The sequence below is a fragment of the Natator depressus genome, chromosome 27 (genome assembly GCF_965152275.1).
Source record: "Natator depressus isolate rNatDep1 chromosome 27, rNatDep2.hap1, whole genome shotgun sequence".
NCBI lineage: Eukaryota > Metazoa > Chordata > Testudines > Cheloniidae > Natator > Natator depressus.
Window position 1 is genome coordinate 16177416 of NC_134260.1, and position 22541 is coordinate 16199956.

Below are 22541 nucleotides of genomic sequence, written 5' to 3' on the forward strand. Positions count from 1 at the left end.
GATAGGTGAACCATGAAATTTTAATCAACAAACAAATTTGGAGCCACATTTTCAAAACACTCCCTACAAATTTTAAGATACAATTTTGGTGGACAGCTATGGGCATGTGAAGAAACCAAAATTTGTAGGTGTAGAAATATAAGTGCACAGTTACCATTTGTACATGAAAACTGGGAGCCAATTAAAAACTCTTTCATTTATGGAAGTTTTCTTTTGAAAGGATGCTATAATTTCTTGGCTAGATAGTGCTTTGAACACATGGAAAGCAGATTATTCTCCCAGCAATTCAGAGCTGGAAGGCTGGTGCCATCTGGAATATTGCCGTGAATCAAAATGACAGTCTAGGTTCAGAAAACATCCAGAAAACAAGAAAACAGAGGCTGCTCCCTCTGAACTATTATTTCTAATAATGCTGAAACCCTGGTGAGATGATTTCTGCCTTCATTGCCTGGGAGCTCAGTCTCTTCCCCCACCCCTGACATCAAAGAGCCACAAGGGAAATCATAAACATGCATTCCACTAACCCACTGTTATAGGTGGGCTATGTTCTGTGGTGCACTGGTCTGGAGCCAGAATCAGGTGATAAGGATGAAATTAAATGAGGAAGCTCTCTCTTCAGGTTCATTTGACTGCAGTTTGATTGCAGACATGAACGCACATATTACCGGTAATTGCCAAATATGTTATAGCATCACTTCTTCCTATGTGGTGCTGAGACCTTTTCTGGCCCTCTGAATTGCATATGGAGCGGGAATTATTTTAAGGAATCAGAGGAAAGGGAAAATGCGTGTTCACTCTGGTTTCTCCTAGTTCTTCAGTAGTGGGCCTATTCCAAAGAACCCCAGGCTGGTCTAGTGAAGAATGCTGGGCTTTCCAATCAATAAGGAATAGCATCAAATCTCACTCTATTTTCATGTGTCCCTTGACCTTTAAGATACTAAATATCTGGTCACTGATTCATCCTTTAAGAAGAGCTATTCTTACTAAGGGCATCTCTTGCTGTATTGTAGCTCAGTTCTAGCTGAACTTTACTACATGCTTTTTCCTCCCATCAGTGAGTTCAAAGCAAAATCATGCTTAGTCTTGGAAAGCTGGTGCCAAGACTGAATTTATGAATCCTTTAACTGTTAAACACGATAGTCCATGGAGTCTGCAGAGTCCACAGGGACCGCTGTGCAGCATGAAGCACAAATGCGAAGACTATGTTTAGGTTCTCAGAGCTTTCCTGTGTGGCGATAAGAAAGACACTGCATGTAACAGGTATGCTAGTGTCCCTTAAAGCTCTTTCTGTTGAGCTGAGAGGCCTAAGTTCTATAAGTATAGCTCAAAATGTGTTTATAGTCCTTACCTAAGGTAGTTATCATTACTGCAGTATGAGTGCCCCACAATCTTTAATATATTTATTCTCACAACTGCTCTCCCCCCAGAAGGTATAGACATTGCATCCCTCTTTTTAAGGGAACTGAGGCACAAAGACTAGGCCAGGATCACAGAGGAAGTCTAGGGCAGAGCAGGGAATAGAACTTTAGGTCTCCCAAGTCCTAGCCTAGTGCCCCAACAACTGGACCATCTTTCCTCTTAGAATAAATTGATAGATAAGTGATGCACCCATGGCAGCGCCACCCACATCAACAGGTGGTCACAGGCAAAGTGCTATTGACAGTGGGACAGTCACGAAGGAAGCAGCAATGAAAACTGCCGTGTGGCCTCAAGTGGATACATCTCCAGTGCTATTGGTCACTGGAGCGATCGATTGATCGTGTCTTGGCCATGGTGCAGGTTCTGATCTGGAACATGGAGCTGATTTTCTATTTGGTTGTCTCCACTGAATGCATCCGATGAAGTGAGCTGTAGCTCACGAAAGCTTATGCTCAAATAAATTTGTTAGTCTCTAAGGTGCCACAAGTCTTCCTTTTCTTTTTGCGGATACAGACTAACACGGCTGTTACTCTGAAACCGTCCATTTTTCTAATGTGCTCTTTTCTGGGGAGAGAGCAAATGCAAGGTGCCCTCTGGGGCTCCTGGATCCGTGGCACTGAAGGCCTCAGCTGTTTGTTGAAGCCTTTTTCCTAAGGGCCCAGCTCAGAAAGAAAGGCAAACCCATCACCCTTTTGCCTTAGCTTTCCACCATCACCCAAAATACTTTGTATGAAACCTGATGTCAATGGGAATTTTGCCCTTGACTTCAGTCATGGTCAGGATTTCACCCCATAATTCCTGGTTTCAGCAAAGGGGAGAGAAGAGAAAACTTGATGGTTAGTTGGATTGGTCTAGTTGACTGAGCCAGGTGCCCAGGTAGTCAGGTGCCCAGGGCTCTAACCCAGATGCTGTCCTTGATTCCCTGTGTGACCTTGAGCTAGTCACTTATATTCCCTGTGATCAGTGTAACACTCACCCACCTGTGGGCAATGTTCCCTCTAATTTTTGACAGGCTGTGTGCGTAAAAAATTTCTTCTGTGCAAATTGTTGTGCTTCTGTGCAAATTTTTGTGCGCGCGGTGTTTCGCCATGTGCGCAGGGTTTAGGATCTGTGTGCGCGCGCACACGTGCACAGTTTAGAGGGAAGAGTGCCTATGGGATGCTCGTTGGGGTCTATAGGTGGAAGGGGATCTGTACTGTTACACGGGGACAGATAGTCCTAGCTGTGGATCACTCTAACCCCAGGATTCTAGGGGCTCCGTTCCCCCAGGAGTAGGTTTAGATTGTCGGTCTGCCATCTGCATGATGCTGAGTTTGGGGGGCTACATGCAGGTGAAGACGCGGTTCCTGCAAGTCACGCAACACCGTCAGCTAAATCACTTGGATTCAGTTTTCTGGATGGAGCCCTCCCTATTCTTCCTCTAGCTTTAGCTGTGTGAGGAGGGGGCAGCCTGCATTTCCCAGTGGTGAGAACCACTGGCCCGACATCACCCTGGCACCCTCTGCAGCTGGTGTTGTCAGTCAGCTGCTCAGCAGGGGCTGTTTGCCCTCTACATCTTCCTGACACTTTGCTCCCTGAAACAAGAAAAAACAACAGTCCTCCCCTCCTGCGAGAGCCCATTTGTTAGAGGGGGCAGCCACCTTTAACCTCCTGAAAGTCAACATCTCCCTTGTCAAGCTCCAGGCTGGGCGGGATGGATATCAGGGCTTGTAACAGGAGCTGCTTTAACGAGCTGAGTGCAGCTTTCCAGAAGAAGGCTTGGGGTTGCTTTTTCAGACTTTTTCTGGGGATTGTGGGATGTCCCTGTGAAGGGTTTTCTTTGTGTCCAGTGAGTCCTAGAAATAAAGGCTGAAGAGGACAGATTGTCTGAGGAGCCCTGTAACCATGGATATGCCTCACTTACACACCAAACTTTATCCAAGTAACCTTTGGGATGATGAGGAGGGGATGCCATGTCATTCTCCTCCTTTGCTGGGGGGTTGGGAAGTCCCAAAAGGCAGAGCACGTACAGCGAGTCCTCTCTCTCATTCTGAATGCATACCTGAGTCACACTGCACAAACCCAGTTCCCTCTTCTCAATTCATATTAACGTTCATGTCACCCGGTAGAGCAGGGGTGGGCAAACTTTTTGGCACAAGGGCCACATTGGGGAATAGAAATTGTATGTGGGCCATGAATGCTTATAAAATTGGGGTTGGAAGGGGTGCAGGCTCTGGAGTGGGGCTGGGGATGAGGAGTTTGGGGTGTAGGAGGGTGCTCCGGGCTGGGATTGAGGGGTTTGGAGAGCGGGAAGGGGATCAGGGCTCGGGCAGGGGGTTGGGGTGTGGGGAGAGGCTCAGGGGGTGCAAGCTCCAAGCAGTGCTTACCTCAAGCAGCTCCCAGAAGCAGTGGCATGTCCCTTCTCCAGCTCCTATGCACAGGCACGGCCAGGCGGCTCTGCACTCTGCCCCATCCGCAGGCACCACCCCTGCAGCTCCCACTGGAGCGTGTAGGAGCTGGAGTGGGGCCATGCAAACGCTTCCAGGAGCCGCATGGTGCGGCCCCCGATCCTGCACCCCGGCCAGAGCCGTAGTTTGCTCATCCCTGCACTAGAGTGCAAACCAACAGTTACTTTTACCCAGAGGTCAGACTCTGAATTCTCTGGGGCAGAAACCACCTCATCCTGTGTGTTTGTGCAGCACCCGGTACAGTGGGGATCTTCTCCTGGAAGGGGCTGCTGAGCAGTTCTGCAGTCTAAAGCCGATTCAGAGAGTGCCCTGGGGACGGTGCCGGGCCCTCACTGCTCCCCAGCAGGAATAGTGCAGGGCCAGCACGCCTTGGGAGGAAGTGCAACTCACAGGCCTTGCTGAGCCCCAGTGCTGTTGCAGGGCAGCAGGTGAGGCACTCTGAAGGGCTTGGGTGCAGGATAGCTATGCTGCTTGGCTTGGGTGGGCTAGTGATAGGGGTAGCCCAGGGGGTGGGGGGTCTCTGTCACATTCAGGGCCACAGGTGCAGGGTAAGAGGAGGGACAAAGTGGTTCCTCTGCCTGATGCCACAAGTCAGTTTGCTTAATGTCCTCTGCCTAGGAGGGGACCTCCAGTGCCATGCTTTGGGGATAGAGTGCCATGTTTCAATGGTGAGAACCCCACAGGTGTATTAACTCTGCATGAGATCAATGGGGACCTGCTCAGCAGGTCTAAGTTGGGTTTGATCCTACTCAGGTAGCCTCAGACAGGGCAATGCTACTGCTGGTCTCTCTGTGGCTCCATCTACTCTCTGAGCTGGGTGTGTGATTCCCAGCTGGAGGAGACACACTCACGCTAGCTCCTATCCAGCTAATGCTCTAAAAATAAAGTGTAGCTGGGGGAGTGCTAGTGATGGAATGGGCTAGCTACCCAGAGGCCATGCCGGGGTCTGTGAGGGCCACATGCTCAGTGTGGCTAGCACCTCCTGCTGCTCGCGCTGCCACGGCTCTGGCTCGAGGAGAGCTAGCACAGTGTGTCTCTGTGCGCTGGGTAGCACACCCCAGCTTGACGAGTTGCCAGCCCCTATGCAAAATTGTCAGAGAAGATTATATTTTTTCAAAGGAGCCCCACACTTTCTGACTCCGGAGTTCAGGCACTTCATGCTGGAACCGCAAAATTGTCAAACCCTTCAACATTCCCTGTAGGGATAATTCTTTCCTACTGTAGCAAAGCTTCCAAACTGGAGGCTTCCCGGGGTTTGTGTTTGAAGCTGCAGATAAGTCGTTTAGCACAGGACATGCATGAAACCTCCTCTGCCCCACAGTAAATTAAGACATTTGAAAAAGTCTCTCAAAATGTTTAGCACAAGTCTACTGAGAGCGAAGAGATAGTGGTCTCAGACTATTAGCCTGTGGGGAGAAGGGAACCTGAAATTAACTCCCCTGTAAAAAGGGTAATGGGGAAAACACCTGTAAGGAACAGATCAGTGAAACTTCCCAGAAGCATCTGGAACTGAAACCCAAAGAGGGATGTTTGAGATTAAAGAATTTCTTTCTAATTTAAAACTTCCTGTGTCCTGCAATCAGGATGGAAAAGCACTAGCTAAAGATTTATCTCATCTAGAGTCTGAGAAAAATATACCAGCATGGCATGAACAAAACTAGAGGTGCGTGAGATTATTCTGTTAAATTTTCTGACCTATTAAGTTGTAAGTTGTAACTTAATAGGCTCCTTTAATTTAAAAAAAGGCACCAACTTGGTCTGTAGCTGGAGTAACTGGGCTAGGTGTCCTGATGGGGGATGTCCACCAAGGCTATGGAATTTGGGGACAGGCCCTTGCTACTGGCACCACTCCTCACCTTTAGTGCTTGTGGGGTGGAGGCTGAGATGAAACAATAGCTGCTCTTTTCTGCATTGCTGTCCCGGAAGTGACTGCTCCACAAGAAGAATGTTGCAGAAATTAAAGATGGAAAAAATCTTAATAAATCGTTTAGTCCCCAGATTGCTCCATGTGGAATGTTTTCTAGGGCCTTGCCCAGTTCCATTTAAAGTGTCCCTAGCAAAGAGATGTCCTACCTGTCCATTGTGTGTGTGTGTGTGTGGGGGGGGGCAATTCTACACTGTCAGGATGTTTTCAAATATATACACTCAGTTTTCCATTTAACACCTTCATACCATCACTCCTAGTCACATCCCTTTGCATAATCCTGGTTAACTCCCCACCACCTAGGATGTTTAAAAAGTTTGTAGGCAATTATCATGCCCCCTGTTCTTTTAATCTCTCCTCTTAAATAAATCCCTCTAGCCTCTTAACCATGTTTGTGCTTCTCCGAACTCTCTCCAAGTTGCAGTGCAGGGACTGAAGATTGACCAATGAAGTGAGCTGTAGCTCACGAAAGCTCATGCTCAAATAAATTGGTTAGTCTCTAAGGTGCCACAAGTACTCCTTTTCTTTGGTGCCAAGTTGTCACTGCTGCCCAGTCCCTCTTATGGAGACAGGAAGCTACAACCCAGCAGGGTGAGGCAGCTCAGCCAGCAAAGGGAGCAGCTGCAGGGAGCTGACAGTAATCTCTGCATATCTCCCATGCCTAGCACCTTCCTCATAGTAGTGAGTCATTTTTGGTGCTCCCAAAGTTCACTCTGTCCTAAGGGATAATACTGCTAATTACTACAGGGATATAAATGTGAGGTTTTTTGGGGTAAAACCCATTGAAGCAAGAAATTCAGAATGAAAGTTCAAACTGTGATAATGACTCTCAGTTACTGACTGCACCATCTCTTGGTCTCGCATCAGAATCCCCCTTCCCCTTCCTTACGGCCTTGGAACCATGCTCAAGGACCCTTGCTTTGTTCTCCTGTCTTTCTGCATGGCACCATCATTTGCATTGCTTGACTGTGTAGGTCCCTCCCCATCTCTCATGAATGCTGAATTCTAGCCCTCTCAGGTGGAGCGGCGAATTACACAAAACAAATGAAACTGGATTGATTGTCAAACTAAAACAGTCTGCAAATTCACTATAAGTGCAGCCATGCCACTGTGCCAGGTCCACACAGAAAACACCCTTCTGGTAGGAGAAATTGTCCTACCGCATAAATCCAGAGTCACTGCTACAGCATTTCCCCTAGTGGAGAAACCCAAAAGAAGGTGACGCTGACAGAGCCAACAGAAGCAAGTAGCCATGAGGCGCTCTGCATTAGATTGTCATGTGGTAAAGAGAAATGTTGACAGAAACTTTCAAAGCTGACTAGGGATTTAGAGATTAAATTAATGGTGTTTCTAAATCCCCTAGTCACCCTGCAGTTTCCCAGCTCGCGGCTTCTGGACAAACTATACTGTTTTTTGGAAAAAAAATGGCTACTGGGAAATGGGACAGAAACACTGTGAGATTTATGTAGTGAGGGAACCTTAAAAACACTTGAGGAATCTGCTCAGTTCTGAGTGTTGTGAGGATCGAGAGAGCTTCTGCTAGATAAATGCTTAACAGTATTGTTAATGAGCCCCAGCCAGGAACCTGTGGCCAGCACCATATCCAGCAACAGTCTGATACCATTTCCGATCCAAAACTGGATTCTTTGGCAGGAAGCTGTTGAACATTTGCTGGGAATTTCAGATGAACACCTGTATCCACTAGAGGAGTGACCTGCTCACCCACCTCAATGGCACAGGCTGCCCTACAGATTAGCCAAGCATTCTGCATCCAGCCATTCCAAGGACGGAGCGTGGGAGATGTGTTTCCACTGAACAGCAGCCCAGACCTCCTGTTTCCACCCAGGGTTATTTTTCAAAGCCTTGTAAATTCTTGTTCTGTTTTTCTCTGAAGGTGACATGCCCCTGAGGAGGCTGGGAGCAAAGAGGCCAAGGCTCTTTGGAGCCTTTAGGGGTTATTTTCAAATGTGGGAAGGATCTCATAGAATTGGGGGCGAGACAACTCCCCAGGCCTGGGAGTTAATGCATCTAGGGAAGAGCAGGCCCTGCTCAATTTTGCAGGACTGAGCTGCTGTGAAAAGGGCTGGTGGATTTTTCTGAGGCAATAGATTGGAAAGTCGTCTTGTTTTTATATAAAAAAGGAGCATGAATATCATACAAGCCTTTTAGTGTCTCCTCACCTCATGAAGAATTGTCCTTTCCACGTAATTTTCAGATTGTTTCCTTAGTATTTTGAATTTTTTAAAAAACTGTACTCCATTTATTTGACCAGAATGGCGCTGCATCTGAGGACCTTTATCCAGAAGCCTAAAATGTGGAGCAGTCCCTGAAACTGGTCACGATTCTCTGAACTGTTTCATTGAGCAGCCCCAAGGCTGGTTGTCTGAAGGGAGCACTGTGAGGCTTTTGAAATGCCATCATTTCAGCAGGATAATGACTGAGTTCCTGTTTCTATACTATTCATTCAGCTTTGGAAAGCAGACTTTCAAGTCTCTGGGAGAGACAAGGTGCATGAGGGAATATCTTTTATTGGGCCAACTTCTGTTGGTGAGAGAGACAAGCATTCGAGCTACACAGCGCTCTTCCCCATGTCTTTGAGAGCACTTCCTACAGCAGCTAGTGCATGGTATTTTGGAGCAAGCAAAGCCTTGGGAAAATGAAAGTGGACATTCAGATGATACATAGGGAGTTTGCACCTGAGAAGAATGGCTTTTCTGCATTGTGGAAAAAGGGAGAAAATCTGACACAAAGTCAACACATTTTTCACAGCTCCATCAAATGGGGCTTTATAGTGGTTCTGCACAGCGCTGCTGATAGGGTTAATTTAATGTGGCAGAATATCAAGTACTCACCTGGTTCAAACACGATTAGGACTTTACAGCAAGGCACAAAAAGAGTTAAATGGTGATTGAAAATATTGAAATTGAATCTGGGGCATTTTTTAATCCACATCTGGTGTCAAGACAGCTGGGCCTCTGGGCTCCATTGGCCGGTGCCATTCAAGTCAATAGGAATTCTGTAAAAAGTGAATTTCCATGTTTGCAGCAAATCTTTTTTAGCAAGAAGAAATGACTTTAGCATACGGTGCAAAAAGGGCTAAACTTGAAGTGAGCTCCAGCAGGGACATCCTGTGGTAGGAAACGGAACTGCGTGGAATGGTTTCCAATAGGTACAGCCGCCTGGAACAATGCCTGTGTTGTCCCAGCAGAGGAGTGGAAGCCAGTGGTGAGTCTGAGTTGCAGTACAATTTGCTCGCCTCTGCAGTCCCTTCCCTGTCGAAGGCAGGGCTTTTTAATGATGCCCTTGAGACCTCACAGCTTCTCAGAGACTCTTTGCTCCTTCTATGAGCCCCTCATACACTCCCCCGCCAGTGCTCCTCTCTCCCCAAGGCAACTCACCTTCCCTAAGGTGAGCACAGCTTGTTTCTTGGCCCAGAGGCTGTCTCACAGATAATGGGAAAGTCCAGAGTGATACGGCTATTTGAGAGTTTAGAGTTTAACCTACTGAAAAGCGTATAAATTAGGGGATGTTCTAGAGGTTTGATGTTAATGCCGAAGCAGACGGGGATTCCCTCAGGCAATAGGAAATTCTCTAGCTAAAACTTTACCTTAGTGACAGACATAGAAAAGTCCGAGGCAGGGTTTCCATAATCCCTTTCTCCAAATAAAACCCCTCGCTCCAGTTCTCCTCTATTCTGCACTGGAGAGTTGAGGATTCTAATGAGGAATAATACTCGTTTGCTCTTCTGTGGAATCTTTTGTATCTGAGGAGCTCACAGCGCTGTACAAACAAGGAATGAATTAAAACTCCAAACACAGTAAATCAGTATTTGACAGGTGGGGAAACTGAGACACAGAGCGACTAAATAGCTCATTCAAGGTCATGCAGTGAGTCATAGATGGGGGAAAAACCCCAGGAATCCTGACGCCTGGTAGCATGCGCTAATCACCAATCACACACCTTTCTCCAATAGACCAAAAAGCATTTATTTCAGTGTTAAGGAACAAAATCACCCTAAGCAGTTATAAAAATCTAAGAATAATTTATAAATGAATAGTTCAGGGTCTTCAGTTCACCATGATATCCCCAGAGGAAGGGTGGATTGTCACAACCTTGCATTGCCATTGTATGGTATGTGATCAGTCAAGCCTCTCGGATGGCTGACATGCTGCATAACCTGGCTTTTTTTTTTTTAAATTTGTCAAGTTTATTATAGTAGTGCATAGGAGTCAACGAACAATGGGGCCCTATTGTATAGGCCCTGCACAAACAGAATGAGAGACAGTTCTCTGCCCTGAAGGGTTTACAGTAGAAATAGATAAGCCAGACAAAAGATCAGGGAAAGGGACTGAACACACAGGCAGCGTGAGCAGTGCTAGAGAAGAGGGGGGAAGTAAGTCACAGATTCAGCAAATCTCTTAAGCATGAAGTTAAATCCCATTGAAGTGAATGAGACTCAGGTACTTAAGTGCTTTACTGAATTGGGGCCTAAAGGAAACCAAGTGGGGCCATAGTAGGGAAGCTCCCCTGCAGAACAGTGGATAAAAGGAACTGTCTGAGGGAGAGAAACAGAGAGCACAGCCTGCACGGAAGAGGGGGCCAGGCCACAGAGAAGAGATGCGGTGGGGTAAGGGAGCTTTAAAGAGGAAATACCAAGGCCAAAGATGGGCTCTTTGGATCTATCTATCATTTTAATAGTTATCTCAGCATCCTTAAGGAATATAAGGAGAGAGAAAAGTGTAAAGCTGGGACTAATAGAGGCAATGTACATAGAAGGAGAAAATGATCTCTTAGCAATGAAAGTTAAATAGCTGTGTGGTTAAAGAGCAATGCAAAAAGACATTAGATATTGGGCAAAATGTCAGGAAACATTAACTCGCCTTTCACTGTAATCCCATGTGACAAATTAGTCCAATTTCAAAGGCTGGTATTTGCAGCAAATTAATGGGGAATATTAGGTTTTGAAGGGAAGAGAATGTGAGTGTAGGTAGTAAGATAAATGTACAAAGACAATGACAGCTATTTTGTAATATTGGTATCATATCATCAAGATGCATCTCATCACCACCCCGTGCCTCCCCAAACTCCCAAGAACAGAATTTTCTAATCAGTTCATAGGTATGTTTCCAGCAGAGATGAATGAGTGATGTGTAACTTCAGTGACATTAAGCTGCTGAGAAGATCCCAGCATACAGGACTTTAAAAGTCTGATGTGGCGCAATGACTGTCTATGGTTTAAAGGGTCATTTAATGCTTTTAGTCTCAGAGAGTTTTGTCAAATGAACACATTACAGCTTAAAGCAAATCCTTCTATTCCCTATTATCTGTTGTTGACTGTATTTTCATATATAAAATTTGTCCAGATTTATTTATTCTTGTGTTTAGAATCATTTAGTTTGTTCCATTTTTGGCTTAAAAGGATAAGGATATTTGTTACTGGGAGCAGATGAGGATTTGTCCTTATTCAAGAGATACCATATGAAATAATTCTTACGCTCCAGCCACAGAGCTCAGAAATAGATTAAGCTAAACTTCTGCCTTATCACTAACTGTTCAGGCTAGAGATTTGCCCCTGCTTTGTCGCATACTGCAGCACTCTTGATCCCTTTCTCATCTCATGGTGAGCAGCAGGGATCTCTGGAGCTGGGAATATCCACATAGCTAGTGCTTCCTTAGCACACTGCACAATCAGGAGCAAGAAGACACTGAAGGGGCAGAAAATATATAATTGATCAAAGGAATCTGTGGAATTCACTGCCTCATATTGGTAAATATTGTGGCTGCATTTTTAAAAAAGATCTGGATAATTTAATGATCATTAACACTGGAATACCATCCAGCTGCACTCAGATGTACACCTCATTCTCATCTGGTCAATTCCCACTGTTAATATTGTATTCTGCAAAGTTGTATATTGAGTGTTTTAAAGAAAACATCTGCTTCGTAACACACTATTTGAAAGAACTGGTTTGATGGTCAGTGGGAATTTTGTGCTGCCCCACTCATCATTTTTGTTACACTGTCTTATTTCATAGAAATGATTTGTTAGTTAAAAAAAAAGACTCAGAATGTTAATGCAGCATCTGGCATTGCTGGAAGTGGTATTGTTCAGCAAATTCTCGTCGCTATGGACTTACTGGGAACTGGATACTGTAACAATAACCACTGGTGTTGGTGGGTTCAGATGCCTGTCACATTACAGTGGCACTGCGCTTTGAAACCCTGATCTAGTTCAGATGACTGAAGCTGGGCAGTAAATTTCCTCTCCTCCCAATGCCACAGAGTGTTACATCTTTATTACATACACTAAGAGGGTTTGCCTTATTGGTCAGCTGGCCTAAATAGCTTTTTTTTTAATTGTTATGGAATATGTATCTTAAGTCCCCTTTCCTCTTTGTCCTCATCTAGAGTTGGGCATAGTATTTATTAATGAGTCATATTTGTTACACATTTAGCCCCTTTCCGGGTAGTGAATCATTTACAAACCAAGCCTGCTTTTCTCCTAATGTATTTGTAATTCATTAGCAGTTTCTGTACAGTTTGAACAAATAGTTTTCAGATTAGGGGTTGTTTGCTTTTCTGTTTCACTATTTATGTGAAGTTATTGCTCACCTAAGTCACAGGGTATATTCTGCTGCCTGATTTGATGGTGAAATATTTAAATTGCAGAATAACTAATAATGAATCATGCTCCTGCCCAAAAAGAAATATGCTCCATTTTGTGAAACTTTGAGGCTTCTCAGACATTCCCCCCATTTTCCCTGGATGTCTGAATCTGTAAATAATAAAAAAGTCTCCTGAAATCAAAGTTAGCAAAACTCAGCACTTTTATTTATGAAAACAAGCATAAATCGGTTCATTTGCTATTTGACCAGCTCTACACGGGTCTTTGTTAAACAGAGTGAGAAAGTCCTGTTTTAGGAGTGAAATAGAGAAGAAGGGTGCTTTTTTAAAGTGAACAGGTAGCAGATCCCTTTGAATTCCTCAATTTCTGCAATTAAAACATTAGTTCTTGAAAACACTTTCTTTCCCTTGGTTAACCAGAAGATGCAGCACTATTAGCACAGACAGAGATGGAGCCCCTTTGAAATGTCACAGCACAAGATTCTGGGACAGCACTGAGGGAAACACAAAATGTCATATTCTGAGACACTTGTTATAGAATCTCACTTTTCCCAATCTTCATTTCATTTTCTAAACTACAACTGAACGGTGGAGCTGGGAGATCATAGTCATTCTTGACAACTTTGAAGAGGAGGAAAAGGTAATGATCCCCCTTATTCTCTGCTAGTGTTCTCAGTCTAACAATACAAAGTAGAACATTTAAATAGCTTCTCTTGCTCACTGCTTCTCTCATATTCTCCCTTCATCCCCCACTTCTCTGCCATCCATCCAATTTATTCTTCTATCTTCTACTTTTATCCCTCTTCTCCTGCTTGGATTTTCAGGCTCTTTAAATTTCTTCAGTTCCCCACTAAATTTTCAAAGCATTGTGTGTGGTTTTAGCCACACAACTCCCATTAAAGTCAGTGGGAGTCATTAAAGTCCACAGGCTCCGTATTAAAGTCAGTGGGAGCTGTGCAGTTAAACCCCTCTGCAGAGCCATGGAGCTTTTTCCTTCTCCATGGTCTTTATTCAGTAGCTTCATTTGAGACTTTACTGAGGTTTAATGTCTGACTCGCTCTGCAGCTGGGAGCTGACATCACTATCTCAAGAATTCTAATTTAATGATAATGTTTCTCTTAGAACTAAGTCAATATTTCCGGTATTAATTAGATTTGATGGCTTTATAGTAGTGGAAAAACAGTTTCGGGTACAGGAAACACCAAACTGTGTTCAGAGCAACTGATATGACAATTTATCTTAAGGACAGATAGGATCAGCAGTGGAAAAGAGGGGGACTATAAATATAATTTGTTATAACTTGGGGAAAATATTAAAAGGAAGATAATTCTGTATGGGGGAAAAAGAAACATTAGTTGGAAGCGTCACAATCACATTGTACAGTGAAAGTGCTGCAAGATTTTAACTCTCTGAGAGAGACATGGGCATCATATTGCTGTTTTTATTACTATTAGATTTTCAGCCTAAAGGATTGGGAGTTTTGGGTAATGGTGGGATAGACACTACTGGTAAAATTAATCCTTGCTATAATTTTACTGGACTCAATGGAATCACACTAGACATGAGTTAGGTGACGGTCCCATCTGTAAGAATGAGTGCTTCATTATTACACAAATTAAATTTTATTAATTATTATATGGAGTAAATTACCAAATATTTGCAAAGTCACCTCCATTTGGTCATTTTCTTCCCTCTGGAGAAGAACAAGAGAGTATCTGTCATTAAAAAGAGGAACAAAGAGTTAGCCTAACTTCAATACATGGAAAGATACTGGAACAAATTATTAAATAATCAATTTGTAAGCACCTGGAGAATGATAGAGTTATAAGGAATAGCCAACATGGGTTTGTCAAGAACAAATCAGGCCAAACAACTTAATTTCCTTCTTTGACAGGGTTACTGGCCTAGTGGATGGGAGGAAGCAGCAGATGTGATATATGTTGATTTTAGTCAGGCTTCTGAAACAGTCCCACATGACATTCTCATAAGCAAACTAGGGACCTGTGCTCTAGATGAAATTATTATAAAATCAAATGCACATTCACAAAATGGGGGATATCTGGCCAGGTGGTAGTACTGCTAAAAAGGATCTGGGGGTTATAATGGATCACAAACTGAATATGAGTCAAGAATGTGATGCAGCTGCAAAAAAGATACTAATATCATATCGGGGTGTGTGTGTGTGTATTAACAGGAGTGTCATATGTAAGGCACAGGAGGTAATTCTCCCACTCTACTCGGCACTGGTGAGCCTCTGCTGGAGTACTACGTCCAATTTTGGCCCCACATTTTTGGAAAGATGTGGACAAATTGGAGAGAGTCCAGAGGAGAGCAACAGAATGATAAAAGGGTTAGAAAACCTGACCTATGAGGAAAGGTTAAAAAACTGGGCACGTTTAGTCTTGAGAAAAGAAGACTGGGGGGTGGGGCTGCTAACACACTTCAAATATATTCAGGGCTGTTATAAAGAGGACAGTGATCAATTGTTCTCCATGTCTAATGAAGATAGGACAAGAAGTAATGGGCATAATCTGCAAGAAGGGAGATTTAGGTGAGATATTAGGAAAATCTTTCTAACTCTAATGATAGTTAAGCTCTGGAACAGGCTTCCAAGGAAGGTGGTAGAATCCCCATCACTGGAGATTTTTAAGAACAGGTTGGATGAACCTGTCAGGATAGTCTAGGTTTATTTGGCCCCGTCATGGTGCAGAGGGCTGGACTTGACGTCTTGAAGTCCCTTTTAGCCCTAAATTTCTATTATTCTGTGTTACAAATATTAATGTGTTGCGGCAAGAATTACCCCAGCTCCTCATAACAAAAACCATTTAATAAGGGATGAAATATGGTGATGACATAAAAACTCATGGCTCTGGCAGATGGATAAGTGAATAATGCTATTTGGGCTGTGAAAAGGGAGTCTATAGCAGAGAAGCTGGCATCCATGCATTCTTTTTTCCATAATAAAAGTCATTAAGCCAAATTCCCTACACTTACAATTGACAAAACTCCCTTAAAGTCAGTGGAGCTGCACTAATTTACACTAGAAGAAGATCTTATCCAGCCTTACCTGTAAGGCTGGATATGGGTCATTTGGTTAAATTGTGTTTACCGCAGTGTAATTATTCTTATACTCATGCAATATTCTAGCTGGATCTGCATGCCCTCTGTGCCCTTTCCTTGGCTCTGCTTATAACCACCTGGAGTTGTGCCTGTGCTTTATTTGCCTTTAAAGCTTGCCATTTTCTTCTGTCGTTAAGAAACTAATAGGAACACAAGAGAGAAAGTACGTTACCCCTGGCTTCAGATCCAGTGACTGCAGGAAGCAATTGTGTTCAACAGCATCAGTGGCTGGGAGCTAAGGGAACAAAGATCTCTGCTTACAAGTCTAGACGCCATTTCTCACATTTTAACTTTGTCTCTATTATTTCAATTTCCTTTTGGATTTAAGGCCTACTACCTTGTAAAGATTAGGAATCCCCTTCCCCTGGAAGGCCATAATAGCAAGCCAAGTCTTGGTTTCACCTTTATTCTTAGAAGCAGGAGACCATTTGACAAACACATTTTATTACAGCATATTGCAATCTACATTTACATTGTTTGTGCCAATAGAGACTGAGATTAAGAGCTGAACATCACTGAATATGGGTCCTGGTCAGGAGGCTCCTGAGTCTGTGTAGCAACAGGCACATTTTTAGGATCAGCAGATGAGGAGTTAAGCATTTACGGTGGGCAAATTTATTAAAAAATACAAAATTAGCTCAGCTTTTGGCAGATTTTAGTGCTCATCTGCTGTTTGCATCAGACCACACTAAAGAAACAGGAACCACAGCATCCCCAAGGAGCAGCTGGGAACAGAATGTTCAACCTCTTCAAGCCACTTTTTGTAGATTAACAAATCTACATCTATTTACACACATACAATACACACATATTTTGGGAAAGGGGGTGGCCATGCATTGCATGTGCATTTTGTGTGTATGTGCATGCAAAGAGAATGAAGCATCTTGGGGAAAAACGGGAAAAAATCAGTTTAGAGAAAAATTTGCCAACTGATGATCTCCTTGTCCTGTTTCATCCCCTCTTTTTTTAGTGCTAGAGATATTTGTATTTAATCAAGATCTGTATTTAAGAGCTCATCTGCTGCCATTATCCAACATAATCCTGTCTGCAGGAACTGGTTGAACTAAACGCAAATAAACATACATCCAGTAGGGATTTCCAGAGGAGCTAAAATTCAGCCTCTGCTGAGGGCTAAAAGAAGGAATATACACCACTGAAGTCCCTTAGACTTTGTGCTGCCCATCTGTATAATGGTGAATTTCACTCAAAATAATTAGTATATATTATTTCTCCAGAGTCACAAATGTGCCCCCAGGATCTTACATTTGAAGTAGAGATAAGAGTCACAAGGGCTGTGGACAGCCACTGGAGCAGTGTTGCCATCTCATTTTATCATGAGTCTCACAATATTTGGTAGGTTTCAGAGTAACAGCCGTGTTAGTCTGTATTCGCAAAAAGAAAAGGAGTACTTGTGGCACCTTAGAGACTAACCAATTTATTTGAGCATGAGCTTTCGTGAGCTACAGCTCACTTCATCGGATGCATAATGTCTTCTGCAGTTTCCACAGTATGCATCCGATGAAGTGAGCTGTAGCTCACGAAAGCTCATGCTCAAATAAATTGGTTAGTCTCTAAGGTGCCACAAGTACTCCTTTTCTTTTTACAATATTTGGTGTTTTTCTTAAAGCCCAACCTCCTGGAGCCATACTAAATGATAATCTTGGCTTTCATTAAAAAAGTGTCAAGCCTTCATGGTTGCAGAGAAAAGCTGGAAAAAGTGACCCCCTAAAAGCTCAACAACCAGAAGGCAAATTAAAAGAAATAAAAATGAATTATTTTAAAAAATCTCATGATTTTTGTGCTGTTGGGGTTGGCAATAGTATTGGGGTTAGCAGTACACCACTGAACTCCAAGCTCTGAGGCCAGCCCACATTCTGTATGTGTCATTGCTCTAAGAAACTCTGCTGAGAACACAAAGCTCATTTAATCTAAGAGCCACAGAGCCAGAGCAATAAGGATATAGTTCGGTCCTTTTACACCTACTTCTCCAGTGTTGCTGTAAAGGAATTGTGGTTTGTTAATAGAGAATTTACTCCCTCTACTGGCAGCATGTAGGAGTTCAATATCAGCGCGATCCACACTGGTGGGCTCCATTCTACTAAAAATCAGAGAAACAATATTATCGGTAAAGTTGTAAAATGTCTCCCAACAAAACCAAACTAGCACTTGTAGCATAAGGGCTTTAATGCTGCTGCTGCTAAAGGATTTTATTCAAATAAAAAGGAGTAAAATCTCTGTTAGTTCTGTGTTTAAAATTGAAGGTCTTTGTTGTAATTTATAAACAGCTGATGCTCACATTCACAGCAGATGGGGCCAATTCAGGGATATTTGAGCTCACAACGTACAATTTTTGTGATGTAGCATATAGTAATTTGGCTGAGACCTCCTGACCCATCTCTCTCTATCTGACACTCACATTCATACTCTTTCTCACACATTTCACAGACAAGGGTCCACTGAATGGACTCAATGGGGCACCTGGGGAATTCCATTCCCAGCCTCTTGGATCAAATTGCAAGGTGCTTGTTAGCAACAATAGCAGCCATGCAGCAAGTCAGGGGCTCGGAGGTGAGTTAAAGACTAGTGCTGCCAGAGAAGAAGAATGACTTTGGCCTGTCAGTGCCCCTCAAGCCAAAGAGCAGGCACAGCTCTCCTAGATAATATTTAGTCCTGCCTTGAGTGCAGGGCTCTGGACTAGAAGACCTCTAGAGGTCCCTTCCAGTCCTATGATTCTATGAATCTGTTGGCTGTGAACATTATTCCATTACTGTAAGAGCAGATGTTATTATGCACTGGTATCATGCTTGGATTGTTTTTTCAGGAGTTATAAGGCCATGCTGTCACTAGTATTATTAGCTATTATTGTGCCCTCAGTGAGGCTAGGTTCAGGTCAGCCTTCTAAACAAGTGAATTCTGGAGGAAACTTCCCATTTAGAAATTGTTCTTTTTTTTTTTAAAGGGGGTAAGAGTTGGATGAAAGTAGGGGAGATATTGTTATGGGCCCTCTTTTCCCCATCCCATTGTTGCATGGTGAGTTTATATGACAAAAGGACAGAAGATTGAGCAAGGTGGATTGAAAGAACCACGGAAACTAGAATTTTAAAGTCTTAGGTGTGAAATGGATCTTAATCCAAGAAAAAAAAAATCCTCGGGCACAAGGAGATAAGACCAGGTGAAATGAAGAAGGAATCTTTACACCATAAAATTAAATCTGATTAATGAGACATACGGGTCACTTACATTAAAGCTGCAACTGGCGATAAATCATTTTTGAAATGAAGATCTGAAATATTCGTGTATTCCTGGCAAAATAGGCAGATGGAATGAAATGTATAGTACTAACCCATGAAGATTATTTATACAGCCACCTCTCATATAAATCTGCTTCACCTTGGCCCTCAACCCCACTGAAAATTATAACTATTATCAAGGGCCTCATTAGAACACAGCAGAAAGTGGCCGGAGGATGAGTGGATTTGAAAGGCTCTTTGCTGTTGTACGTGCTGTAGGAGCCTTGCTATACCAAGATTATGGATTCAGTATTTAACAGAGCAGATTCTAGATGTAGGGTATGCAGGAAATGCCAACAGTCTTGTTGGTATTCCCCCAGCCAAGCATTCCCTTTGTGGGGTTAAGTGCCACTGTGCTTTTTAACTCAAAATGAAGTTTGTCGTTAGAGCCAGGCCAGAATTTGAGTTATGGTGGCATCTTGCTAAGTGGCAAATTAAATTTTTTCAACTTTTTATTGGAAAACAAACAAACAGAAGCTGACAAATTTTTAACTGAAATTTTTCAGTTGCTGAAAAAAATTTGATTTTTGATGAAAACCTGAAAATTCTGGTGGAAAATTTTGTTGAAAACATTTTTATTGAAATTTTCTATGGAAACAAAAGCCATTACCCAAGCAGCTCTAATAACTAGTACAGAAACTTGATAAAGATGGTAAGGTGTGAACCAAACAGTACAGTGACATGGTCAGATCAGCGAGCAAGGAAGGTAATTTTGTCAGGGCGTCTCTGGATGGTCTAGAGGGGGAGGGATAACGGATTTCAGAGAAGGCAAACTGGTCACAAACAAAGAGAGTTTGATGTTATCAGCATACCATCATGGAGGTTTATTCACAACACAAACAAAGGGAATAGCAGGAGAGGCTGTAGGTTGGGATTGAGGGGTATCAGCAGAGCTGTATGTAGGACCCCAAGGACTGGCTAGCAGTACCTAGCACAATGGAATCTTGGTTCAGCTACCTAAACTTTCCCCTGCAAGTTCAACCAGATACAAGATTCTTCTTCACTTTCTGTTCTAAATTATTGTGAGGTGTTACTATGCAGTATGCATTATTTAACAGCTTCTACCAGAGGTGGCTGCATTTCAGCAGTCAGACACGTAATTCCTACATATACGGGCCTTGCTCCTAATTGTTTTGTGCAGGGATACCCTGGTGTCTGCATGGAGCCCCCAGTTCAGCACTGGGACCAAAGTTTGTAAATCAGTTGGTAAAGTGCTTTGTGTCCTTCTGGATGCTGTAGCAGGGCTGGAAGTGGGGATTGAGCAGCATTGGCAGAGCCATATTTGGGAAGCTTGTGTGGCATCATGCCGAGTCTATCTAGTGCTACTAGTCTCCTAAAATGTGCTCTGTTCAGAATTGTGCAAGGAAAATCCTGTGTTGTTAGATTTTCCTAATGTTGGGCCAGTGATGTCTGTATTTTTGTTAAGGGTTAAAAAGCTCACATGGATCAATAAAAGCAATTCATAAATGTTGGTACCTAGAGGGTTGAAGATAAATCCATCCTATTCAATAAGTTCAGTGCCATAAAACAGCTTTTCTCTTTTAATTCTAGAGTTAGTTTGATAGAAAATGTGAAGAAATTAAAAAAAGGTGACTTACTAATTGCCTGTAAAATAAAAAGCAGATGGATTCTTTATTGCAGTTGAAGGAAGTTGGTAATATTAAGGTAAAATGTCAAATAACAATTGATTTTTCTCACACATAAAGGGGCGATTTATAGCTTCCTAGTTACTACAGGAGAAATTATCTGAAGTTCTAAAAAGTATAAGGCTAAATAAAGATGAAATCATAGGAATTTTTCTTCTGCAACTATAGGATGTGACTTACATACCATCAGGAGCAGCCTGTGCTCTACACTAGGACCCTCTGGATATGTCTACAAACATTTTGCAGTGAGAGGGAATGAGTGTCCCAGCCCAGGTCAACAGACTTGGGGTAGTGGGCTCATGATAGCGCCCTAAAAATAGCTGTGTAGACAGTGGTTAGAAGTTGTGGTTTAGGCTGGGATTCTGAAGCCTCCGGCGCGAGGGTGGGTTTACATAGTAGGATACATAAAACCAGCTATTAAACAGTAAAAACAGTATAAAGGAGAAGTTACACATTCATTTGTAGATTCATTCCCCACAATCTCCAGCAGTTTTGATACTTAGCTTTACCAGCCAAATTCCAGTATCTTAAGATGAGCACTCAGATACAGCCTAGGGTTGCCAGGCATCTGGTTTTCGACCAGAACGCCCGGTCGAAAAGGGACCCTGGCGGCTCCGGTTGGCGCTAAACATCCAGTCGGCAGGCAGCAGGGACCAGGGGCTAAGGCAGACTCCATGCCTTCCCTGGCTCTATGTGGCTCCCAGAAGCTGCCGCCAGGTCCCTGCAGCTCCTAGGTGCAAGGGAGGCACCGCGCACTGCCTGCACCCCAAGTCCCGGCTAAGTCGCTCCCACTGGCCAGGAACAGTGACCAATGGGAGCTGTGGAGGCGGCACTGTGGGTGCGAGGGCAGCGCATGGAGCCTCCCTGGCCACCCATGCTCCTAGGGGCTACAGGGACCTGGCGGTTGCTTCCTGGGAGCCGTGGTAAGTGCTGCTGGGACCCTGCACCCCCTGCCGTACCCCAACCCCCTGACCCAGCCCAGAGTCCCCTCCCACACTCCAACCCCCGCCACAGCCTGGAGTCCCCTCCTGCACCCAAACTCTCTCCCAGAGCCCGCACCCTGCAACCCCCTCACACCCCAACCCCCTGCCCCAACCCAGAGCCCTCTCCCATACCCCAAACCCCTCATCCCCAGCCTCACGCTAGAGCCCTCACACCCAGCTGGATCCCTCACCCATCTCCAGCACCCCAACCCCCTGCCCCAGCCCTGTGAAAGTGAGTGAGGGTGGGGAAGAGTGAGCAATGGAGGGAGGTGGGATGGAGTGAGCAGTGGCTGGGGTATCAGAGAAGGGGCAGGGCAGAAGCAAGGCCTTGGGAAAGGGTGGGGAAAGGTGTTTAATTTTGTGCAATTAGAAAGTTGGCAACCCTAATAGAGCCCTGTGTAAATTCAAAAGCGTGTCTCTTTCATGAACAGAAGTTGGTCCAATAAAAGATATTATCTCACCCACCTTGTCTCACTTAGATACTGTGGTAGATGTCTTAGATCCGATAGATCAGAACTCGGAACTCTGGGCAGCCCTTGGAAGGGTGATGTTAGCCTGTCTTGTCCTGTGGCCTTATGACAACAAATGACTGAACTGGTGCAGTGCCAGGCCACTTTCAGGAACAGATCTGACTAATAAGAAAGAGATTCAAATACATCATCATTCTAACGCACTTGATAGCATTTTGGATACACAAACCTTATCCTGAGCAAAATACTGTATTTGGCATATACAATTTCACTTAACAAAACTGACAGTAATATTTACTACACAAAATAGATGGTAAATAGCAAGGATGTTGCCCTGGAAATGATACATTTGAAACATTAATGATAAGTGCACACAAAAGAAGCTTCCCTGTTCATACACTATCTGCGTAGCGAGCTCCTGGAGTGAGTGTGTGTGTGTCACACTCTGATTTGCGTTTGATTAAAAAACTCTGTTCTATATTGTCAGAGTCAGATTTATGATTCCACTTTTCTACATTTTCAGGGTTTGTCTGAGCAGAATTTTCAATGAGGCCACTAGGTTCAGCTGAGCTTTTCTGTGCCTGTCAAGTGAATCATGTATTTCTGGTTAAAATGACT